Below are 11,309 nucleotides of genomic sequence, written 5' to 3' on the forward strand. Positions count from 1 at the left end.
GTAAGGAAAACCTTCACACATTCACGCCCATCAGGAATACCTACAGAGAGGAGCATTCCGCTCTGGTCACTTAGGAAAGTAAACAACTGTACCCAAATTTACCTAGTGTTACCAAGGGAACCTGTATAGGGGCCTGGTGGTCTGATTCCCCCGTGGCACATTGTGATTGGGTTAAAGTCTATAAAATGTATGGTTTCTCCTGCAATAAATGAGTTTGCAGGTTGCTCGCCACAAGCCTGCTTTTACCCAAGTCCCGGGATCTGGGTTATGAGTCCATCAGCTCTTACCTGCACCTGACCTAGCCTGGCACCCCTACACCTGTGGAAGGACGATGGCCCTGTTGACACCTCTGGCCTTCTGAATTGTGAGATAAGTTTCTGCTGTTTTAAGCCACCAGGTTGTGGTGATTTGTTACAGCAGCTACAGCACACTCATACAGTTGACTCACCTTGAGAGTCTCCTAATGAGCTTCCCTCCCTTCAGCACACCAGGGCAGTCCTCATCTTTCCTTCATATGAGAGCCAGACAGACCTTCTTAATTCAGACATCTGATCATAACCCCATGCTTAACATTCTTCCAAGGAGGCTTCTCCTCTGTCATTAAGTCCAGACTCCCCACCTAAACACAGCTCCCCAAGCACCTGCACCCTCCACCAACTTCCCCTTCAGGCCTGCCAATCTTTAGCCACATGGAGTTACCTGGGACCTTCTGGTTGCAGCACACAGCTTTTACCTCTGGGTTTGGTATGTGCCACCCTGCCTATCTGAACTGGCCCCACAGGCTCCTGCTCTCCCTTGGGACCTCACTTGGACAACCCCTGCTCTAGACAGATTTCCTTAACCACCTGCATCTCCCAGGCTGAAGCCCAATGCATTCTATGGAAACACTTCACAAACTTAATGCATCCCTACTTCCCCGACCATCTTGTTTTTTCCACATCTATCTACAACTGAATTTTATTTTACAGTATCTATTAAGAAATTGGTTCAGTTTTAAATTTAAATTTGATTTGAAAATAGAAGAACCTTCCATCCTATGCTAAGAGGAGGACCAAAACTCCTCTTAAAACAAAACTGCAGAGGAATGAGAAGCAATGCTATCAAAAGTATAGCCTGTTACCTGTGAGGCTTGTGCTCTTTAGCAAAAGGGGCCAGCGGGTTTGAGCCCTGCTATGCGTCACTGCCAGCAGGATTCAGAGAGAAACCACATGGAGATGACCTTTTCTCACTGCTTGCTGGGAAGCCACCTGTACCCTAGTGACCTCACCTGGGAGTTCCCACTCATGGGCAGCACAGGAGGACCCCACTTGTCCCTTCTCTGCCTCCACTCTCAGCCTCTAACCTCCTGGGTGGCAGGCCACTCTCCATCACCCAGTACCATGTTGGTAATGACTCAGGGGCTCAATGAGTGAATGCTGGGGGGCAGGATGCAGGCACTCTCCTGAATAGTTGGAATAAATCTTCTGTGGTCTGGGTTTGCAGGGAGGGTGGGGGGAAATATGAGCCACAGAAGTGCAGTGAGGCCATTCACATGCTCATGGTAACTCAAACACTCCTGGTGGGACCCCAGCCAACTGTGACCTGCTGGAATCAGAAGCTGGATTCATGCAGGAAAGGGCCCACCACTCCAGAGACCTGCTTCTTTCTCCAGCCCGCCCTGCCAGCACCAACAGTGGAAAAGCAGGGACCTCTTATATTTAACTGCAAAGAAGTCCAAAATAAAAGTGCTATCTGCCCAACATGTGCTGGCCTGTCCTTGAATCCAGGAGACTAACCTAGGGTTGCTGGGGCAGCATGGGTTCAAATCTTTCCAAGGAAAGTCAGGTTGTGGCAGTTGCTGATAGAATGCCAATCTGCAGAGGATTCCTGCTAGACCCTCTCCTGGCCCATTTCAGCAGAGCACCAAGGCACAGCCCAAAGATGCTTTGTTTGGGTGATGAGGGACAAGAAGGAGTTCAGTGCTGGGAAATTACTCTTCTGTTGATTGGAAGTCTCCCTCATCCTCCTTCTGGGAAAGGATGCCCACACCCATTCTTAACCTGTGCCTGGCCACACACTGAAGATGCCCAGGAATTCAAAGACATCAGCTTCCTGTGAAATGGGGGACAGCCAGAGCCTATCCTTTTCACAGCACCTATGATCCATTTTGTGTTGCTGTAACCAAATACTCAAGACTAATACTTTATATAGAAAAGTGTTTCTTTTGGCCCACACTTCCGGTGGCTGGAAGCTCCAAACAGCAAGGTACCAGCATACTGGCTGCTTCACAAGATGGCAGAGAAATGGAAACAGCTGTCTTTAGAGGGTGCTAAGCTTGCCCAGCCTTGTTGTCCAATGTCCCCACTCTTGAAAAAGCTGATTTTCATTGAACCCAAACCATTTCACAGGGGAAGCATAATCCATTCATAGGGATGTAGCCCCCAGGACCTAATGACCCCCCATCAGTCCCAGTCTCTCAAGGGTGCCGTCACTTCAACCCATTCAAGCTGGGAACCAATCTTCCAACCTGTGAATGTCTGAGAGACAAACCACATCAAACCATGGGACAGTTAACTTGTGACAACATTGCTTGTGTAGCAATCCTTTTGCAGAAAACCAGAAGACTTCAGGAGGGTGTTTGATTTTGTGGTGCTCTGGTTAAAAACAAAACAGAAGCAATATAGCATGGTGTGGTGTCTAGCATTATGGAACAGGAATCGAGAGACGGGAGCTGGAGTCTCAAGTCTTCTGCAAAGTCAGAAGATGCTGGGTGTCACAGCAATATCCTGAATTTAGCATCGCTTCACCTGTGCACGAAAGGGGAGCTGTTGGACTCCAAGGTGCAGACTCCAAAGTTCAACCTTCAGGCTTCTGGTGGGTCACAGGGAAGGTTTGTGTGTGGATGACCACCATCTGCAAGACTTGGGTTGCTTGCAGACACACAGGGGTCACCTGATGGGAAGCTCATTCCCACCATCTGGGCTAGTCTTTGATCCTGTCTACAGAGCAGCCCCTTTGCCACTCTGGTGATGGTGAGTCCAACTCTGCATTCATTGAGGGAGCTCCCACCATTGCCCCACTATGCAAGGTGCTTATCCATCAGTGAACAGAATGCAGATATGTCCCTCAGTGGGGACATAAAGCTGGAAACCAACATAAAATAGAACCTCACATAGCTCACATAGGGAAGGGTTTAGGAGGCAGATTGGCAAAATGGTGCTGTGGAGAGACTGCCAGGGTGGGCATCATGAGACTGAGACTTTAGACCAAGGACTTGGCAGGGACAGTGCATTGTCCTTAAGGGTGTCTGGGCAGAGGTCAAGGTCACTGCCAAGATCCTGATGCAGCACCTGCCCACAGTGTTTGAAGAATAGCCAAGAGGCCAGTGCTAATGGAGTCATCATGAATGAGGGATTTAGAAGAAGGTGGCTGTTAGAGGAAAAAGGTTGACCTCCCCCAGGGAAGAGGGGACCTATGGCAGACAGTCCTCATGCTCAGTCTGCAACTTTGACTCTTTCCTGGGTCTCCAGTCTGCCCACTCACCCTGCAAATTTTGGATTTGCCAGTCTCCATAATCACGAGTAAACTCCTTTAAACAGACCTCTCTCTAAATATGCACACACCCTTAGTGTTTCTCTGGAGAGCCCTGCTTAATCCAATAGGCATCAGAAGCAGGGTCATGGGCATCGTGCAGGCCACTGGGAGGACTTGTTCACTCAGAGGCCAAGCTCTGGCAGATATTTTCATGGGGCACCAAAGGTGCTGGTCTGAGGGCAGATAGTCTCAGACATGTCTGTCCTTCATGTTAGAGCCACGCTACTTGGCACAAGAAGCCTAGCAACAACTTCAGGATAGGGAGTAGGAAAGAAAGGATCCTGTATGTTGTGACCTTTGACCTATACCTAGACCTACCTCCCAATGTGAATAAGATGGACTAGGTTCTCTTTGGGCACAGTGGCTCATGCCTGTAATCCCAGCTGCTCAGAAGGCTGAGGCAGGAGTATCATGAGTACAAAGACAACCTCAGCAACTTAGAGAGACCCTGTCTCAAAATAAAAATTAGAAAGGACTGAGGGTGTGGCTCAGTAATTAAGTGCCCCTGGGTTCAATCCCTGATAACAAAAATAAAATAAAATAAAATAAAACAAAATAAAATGAACTGGATTAGGTTCTTCCCCCAAATCACACTGTCTATAGGAGCATCAGACCATACTGAAGCAGGCTCATCAGAAGCAGGTGGGCCCAGGAGGCACACTGCTCAGAGGTTCTCAACCACAAATTCATGCTGCTAGATCCATCAGCAAAGTTCTGGCAAGGACACCAAAGCCACTGGCTGATCCTGCTGTGAGCGCTGCCCAGTCCCCTGCTTCAGTTTGGGTTGTGGTTACAGCTCCCTTCCCCAGATCAGGTCTGCAGCCATCAGCACCCTCAGGAGGAGCTTTCCTTACCTGCTTCTGATCTTTCCTGGTAACCTGGGGCAGTTCTTAACCCTGGACATGGGGACATACCTTCTTCCATTCTGGATCCTATTTGTCAGAGCTCTGGGGCCTGCAGCCAATGCTTGCAGGAGGAAGGAAACCGCTGATGGTACAGACATGGATTCCACTAGTGTCACAAGGAGATAATACCCAGGGACAACCATGCACAGCTCTGCTGTGGTCCTTCAGGCAATTCCATTTCTGCAGCAAGCCAGCATGAGAAACCTGGGCTCCCAGAGAACCTGCTGGAGCCTCCAGCCACCTGTGTCCTCCAGGGCAAGGGTCTGGACACCTTCTCCCTGCCCAGGGACCTTCATCCTTCCTGCTGAGAGGCAGCTTGCCCACCACCACCCTGCCAAGCCTCTCTCTGTGGTGGCACATAGCATGGATGGACTCCAGCTCTTACAGGTCAGGACTCGCAAGCTCCTACTCAGCATCGGTTCCTTCTCTTTGGACTTTTATAATCTTGTAATTATTTCCACCCTAAGAAATAGAGGGTGCTGGAAATCTGAAGTACTACACTGCTTTGGAAAACAAATCTCTAGCAATGACTAGAGCATGTCCTGAGATGATGTCCCGCCTCTGTCAGTGTCACATGGCACCTGCCTCTCCCAGAGGCCACAGTGGATGGCTGGGAAGCCTGGGCTCTGGGTGTCCCAGACAACATCACCTGCCTCCTGGACGTGCTGGTGGATTCACAGCTGCCAACATTTTACGTGAACTGAGGTGGAGGAATGGTGAGGGTCAGGAATCGTGGTTGGGAGCATTCATATCCTAATCTGCTGCTGTTTTTCTTTAATTTCTTCACTCCAAATCATCCTCACAGTGAAGCTGCAGTCAGATTGTTATCGTTCATTCACATGAATACAGACCACGAGCCCTAACATTAAAATAACAAAACACTCAAGTAACTCCTTGATGTGGTTAATACAAGATAATAGTGGAGTGTTTCTTTTTTTGCCAACATTTTTTACATATTTGTGGAACCATTGAGGGAAAACTATAGTCTGTGAAGGGGAAAAATCAGAGTGGGCACAGAGGGTTTAATTGAGAGTCTCTGACTAAATTACTCCTCCTGTGCAGCTTTCCCAGGAAGAAGCCACTGCATTTTGGAGGCAACATGGTCCTGATAGTTGGTCAAAGTTTTTGGCACTTCCTACAACTGACCAAAATAAAAAGGGAAATCCCTTGGTTATGATGGACCTCAGGGCAAACAAAGTCATTTCTGGTGAACAGGGACTCTTTTGTGCCTTCAGGGAAGGGGTCCTGGGTTCCCTAGAGGCCTCCCAGGCAGCCATCCAACCCACTCCCTTGCCCATCCCTGGAGGCCAGGTGGCCTCCGCCAGCACCTTTCAGGCCTGGGCCTCTGGAGATGACATAAGAAAGAAGACAGCACCATGGCAGTGTCCCAGAGTGACCTAAGATCTCAGGTGCAGGACTCACCAGAGGCAACAGCTGCTCATGGGGGTGGAGGGGCGGGTTACAAATTCAACCTTTTCCCCATGACAAGGGTTAAGGTGCAGACATAATTCCTATTTAAGTTGCTTAAATCATTAATTTCCCCCAAATAAAAAGATCCATCAAGGTTATAATAACAAGTAGAAAATGACCACCTCTTTTACTAATTCTAGTTTTGATGATGAAAATAATAATTTCTGCCAGTTGAGCAGGTTCCATGCAGACGCAATCAAAGCATTGTTCGTATCTCTCATCTGTCCAGGACAGACTGACAATAAACAGTGATCTGGAGAAATGCCAACCCTTGGAGACGAGGCTAAACTTTCAGCCCATGGTTAATATGAGACTGGTAGTGGGGAATGTTCCTCCACAGGGAAACAAAAGACAAGCAATGCTCCCAAGGTACCTGGTGACTTGAAAGAAGTAGGTTGTCTCCCTGAGTGCTGGGGCAAGGACCAACCAAAGCCGGTTGGCAGGCAGCACAGGGACTGGGAGGGTGTTTCCAAGTTCCCCTCTGCTCCAGCCCTCACACTTGCCACTTTGGACACTAGCCTGATATCCAACTGGCCATTCGATAGAAGGGAGTTCAGTTATTTTTGGTGGCAAAGTGAAGGCGGTCTTAATCTTACAGACTAGGAAAACTATGGAGCAGGAACCACATGGTTCTCCTGGGGTTTAAGTCGAAGACTCCTGTGGAGGATGCTGTGGCTTGCCAGTTTGTGCACATGCGTACCATTGAGCAGATTTGTAGCAATGGCTTGGTTTATGTTGATGTGCAAAAGCATGTGACTGTGGACAGGGAATGGTGGTGGACACGGTACAGACATGGGGATATGGAGAAGTTGGCTGTGAACACCACCATGGACATGAGGGGGAAGTGATGGAAACACGATGTAGCAGTGGAAGAGATGTTGTGGGCTGTGGCTTTGCAAATGGGTGGGTTAACACTGTGGAAATAGTGTAGACATGAGGTGGGGGGAGGGGTGGGGGAGGGGTGAAGATGTGCGAAGGACATGGGCCTCAATGCAAACTGTGGGTGGGAAGGGGTCTCACCTGCAAACATAGGACATGGGATTAAGGTCAGCTCACCCCCTTCTCTGCCTGACCTTGAGCATCTGTCCTTTCTCCTGGCATGGAAATTGAGTTTCTTGCAGAAATGTGTGAGTCATGATGGTCTAACACCTTGCTTCTCTAACTCCCACTTCCCCAGGCCTGAGCCACTGGGTGCTGTCAGCACATTGTCACATAATGCCTACACTCAGGAAGCTTGTCTCTGAAATGGGGGCCATGACAGACAGAAGAAATGGTAGAGACCATGCATCTGAGAGGAGAGAAGTATTGACTATGACCTCAGTTGGCTAGTGAATGCTCCTGCCCTGGGGACAAATGTTATATTAAAAGTAAGTCTGCAAATAAAGATTCTTCTTCTCCCAATTCCTACCATCCGCACACCTGCTACAGCTAAGCCAGCTTTCTTCTTAAATACTGCAAGTTTCTAGTTGACCGACCTCTGACAATGACTTCTACTGACTCCAGTAAAATTCTTCCAACTCATGAAGGCACAGCTGACCCATGACCACTCTGTGCTGTCAGGTCCAGTTGACAAGTCAATTATGTGGTGAGCCAATATTCCACCATGCAGGACAGTGAGAAAGGTGTCACCTCCACCATCCCCACACCTCTAGCTCACACAAACCCACTCACACTCGCTGTAGCCGTGCGACTGCAGTGACATCTCAAGACTGTGTGAGATTTGTATTCCAGTGCCCAGCACCACTCCACTGGAGTCAGGTCGCATTCTTTAGGGAACTTCTAAGACTTGCTGTGGCTCTCTTGGGAAGCCCATGGAAATTGCACACCAGTTGCCATGTGCATCTTCACTGTGGTGTGGCTGGAATCAAAATTCCTCCGCCATGCCTGTCAGAGCAGAGAGCTGGGAATCTCTCTGAAGATTGGTTCTTCGCTGGTAACCTCAAAGTTCTGAATTTCTTCCACATGAACCTATGGACTCTTTTCTTTTATTGAAAGGGCCACATGACAGATTTGGTTAGGCAAGCGGAGTTCTTCAAAAGAAGTCTTTAAGTTTTGTCATTATGCCAGCATTCCATGTTTAAATATTCTTCTCATAGAATGCCTATTATTAAATTATCCTCGTGGAGAATATCCAAGGGTTACATAGGAGAGGCTGGTTTCAAAGGCATTCCAAGTTCTGCAGGAATAACTGCATGTATGGAAGTCTCTTTTTTCTCTTAGGAGGCCCCTAGTGTTGGGACCTGGCTGACAGAGCTCAAAATCAGATCTGGGTCTGTCCTTTGGGGTGGAGCCTTTTCTCAGAGTTCAGTCAGGCAGGAGAGGCTGGACTGAGACCTCCACTGCTGAGAGGTGGGACTCAAAACACTTTGGGAGCAGAATTAAGAAAGGAAAGACATCCAGCAGAAGTGTCCACCAGTGTGTTGAGTAAAGAGGTAGGTAGGGTCACCTTGGCCTTGCTGTCCACTCCCAGGTATCAGCAGGGCTCTCTCCAGAGAAACAGAACCAAAGGACTCTGTGTGGAATAGATATGGGCACACACGTAGAGGTGGACATGGGATGTGGAGAGGGACATGGGTATAGATAAGCAGTTAGATGTCCATGAACTCTCTGTATATGGCTTCCCCATCCTCAATTTCACCAACCATGAGTCAAAGACACTTGGAAAGCCATTGTGTCAGTGTTGAGCACATACAGAGGCTCCCCAACTTCATAGCTGCATGGACACAGCATGGACGTTGTGACAGGCATCATTAGGGGAGGATGTGTAGGGTTCACACAAAGACTATGTCATTTGACATCAGGGACTTGAACATATGTGCATGGGTGTGTGTGTGTGACAGGGATAGAGAAGTTTCAAGGAGTTGTCTCACACCACCACAGAAACTGGCAAGTCCCACATCCACAGGGCAGGCTGGCTGGCTGGAAGCCTGGCTGGGTCTCAGGACACCATCCCTTCTGGTCTGAGAAACCAAAGATTTTATCACTTAACACTTTCAGTGGATCAGATGAGACCCACCCATTATTAAGGATAATCTCCTTTACTCAAATTAACTGATTATCCACAAATACCTTCCCAGCAACAGAGAGACAAGTGTTGACCAAATGATGGAGCACCACAGCCTGGCCAAGTTGACACATAAATTGAACCACCATGCCTGGCCAGTCTCCCAGGTACCAGCACTACCCTCCCTGCTTTCCTTGTGCCCTGATGATTTTACACCTGATTCTTAATCCACAGCCGGTCTTCATTGCCTCCTGGCAATGTGGCTCTAATAATACCTTCCCCATCTCCTGCCTTTGGATTCTTCCAGGTGTCACCAAGCCCTTTCAGGTGGTCCTGCCCTGAGCTGGCATAGGGCAGCAGTGGCAGTCCACACGTGGCCTCTTGCTTCTGATGGTCATGACAGTGTCCTCAGATGATCTGCTCCAGCTCCACCTCCTGATCCCTCTTCCCACCAGGCTGGAGCGATGTGTGGGTCCCCAGAGACAGCTCCAGAGTAGGACACACATACAGGCCAACAGGTGCCTGAAGAGGCAGGACCCAGAGCAGAAGCCAGATGGGGGCCTGCCCAGGATGCCAGGAGGGTGGAGGAGGTGGAGGTGGCTGAGGGGAAGGGACGACTCTGAGAGAAAAAGAAGGATGCTGACTCTCCAGCACAAGCACTTGCAGATGCCTGTCCAGTCACTCCCCTCAACTGCAGGCCGCCCTGGGACCTGTGCCTACCCCTGGCTTCTCCTCAGCTGAGGCTGTGAAGATCACACACGGCAGCATAGAGATCATGCATGGGAAGAAAAGGGCACCTGAACTGATGTGGGTGTCCTGAAAAGGCCACCACTCCAGAGGTCCAGATGTGACATGTCACATGAGGGGACCATGGAAAAGCTGTGCCACACTCTGGACACTAAAATGAGTCTTGCTTAAAACCTGGCCAATGGCTCAGTGCCTGGTAGGGGACCTGCCCTGCTGCCTGGCTGTGATCACAGGGCTTTCCCAGCTCAGGCTGCTAGAAGAGGCCTTGGAACTTTCTAATCCCAGCTTAGAAAATGCAGCGCTCTCTCCCCACCACCCCATCCCCAGGTTTGAGAAGGAGCTGAGAGCACCCACAAGGGACTTGGGAGGACTTAGAGACCATACTGCTTGCCAGTGGCACTGTCCCAGTGCCACCAAAGCCAGATTGGTGAGGAGTCCCTGACCCAGGGCACCGTGGGTGAGCACATTCTTAGCCTCTTCCTGTCACATTTCTCAGCCTAAAATCAAGCAGAAAGCTGGAAAACATAAATCTTTAATGTGCAGAAGGAATAGCAGAGTTTCTTTAATATTTTACATTAAATTGAATTTCATATAGTTCCTTTTATAGTCAACTGTGCCTATGAAGCTGGGCCTCTCCAAGCATTTCTGAAGGGACATGGGGAAGGTAGTTCCTTCTGTCAGCCACCAGCACCCACCCCCTAGGAGGAGCAGGGCTTCCTGACACCCACTGGGTGCTTTGCTTCCTTCTCCGCAGCATTGTCCCTTTCACAGGGTTCCTGCCACACATGCTTCGTGCTCTTCCAGGGCCCAAACTTTCTCGACCGACTTGGTGGTTTGTTACTGAACCTACTGGTCTAACACAAAGGTGGCCTCTCCTCTGAGTCTTGGTATGGTATGATATCTCATTTACATTGGGAGGGGGAGGAGGAAGGCCATGTCAAGTTTAAAAGGATATAAAGAGGGGTAATAAACTATTACCATGTGCTAGGAGCCAAACCCAAAACCACACAGATCAGGGCAACCGGGGAGCCAATGGATGTGTCTCGTGAACTTGCGCTTCAGGAATTGGGTGGGTAATCAGGAAAATCATAGGAGCCAATTAGAGGGATTGTTTTCCAGATCTTCCCTGGGACGTTGTTTAAAGGATTGTGGTGGACCTGCGGTCCTGGGGCTGAGACGGCTTCCACTCACCAGCTGGGGAGGGGCCAAGCATGCAGACACCATCTCTCTACACCTCTGGCATATTTTTTGGAAACAAGCATGAGGCCTGTGTCCCGTGCCAGGGTGTTTTGAAGCAATGATGCTTGGAACCATTTCCTAATCTTTGGGAGGCAGAATCAGACCCATTCCCCCAAAGTGGAAACTGCAGGAAATTGTAGAGAAAGGGTGTGGCAAAGCTCCACAGGCTCAGCCAAGAGCAGCTAAGCCCAGCATTTGGCAGGAGGCCGAGGAGGGGATAAGAGGCCACTGGCTTTGTCCAGCAGGTTTTGTCCTGCAGGACTGGAATTGAGAAATAGCAGGAAGTCCAAAAGGCCGCAGAGTTCCCAGATCACTTCTGTTTGACTGTGGAATTCACGGCAGTAGTTTCCCTTCCTATTTTTTTGTGTTTG

This window comes from Sciurus carolinensis, unplaced genomic scaffold, assembly GCF_902686445.1.
Source record: "Sciurus carolinensis unplaced genomic scaffold, mSciCar1.2, whole genome shotgun sequence".
NCBI classification, from domain to species: domain Eukaryota; kingdom Metazoa; phylum Chordata; class Mammalia; order Rodentia; family Sciuridae; genus Sciurus; species Sciurus carolinensis.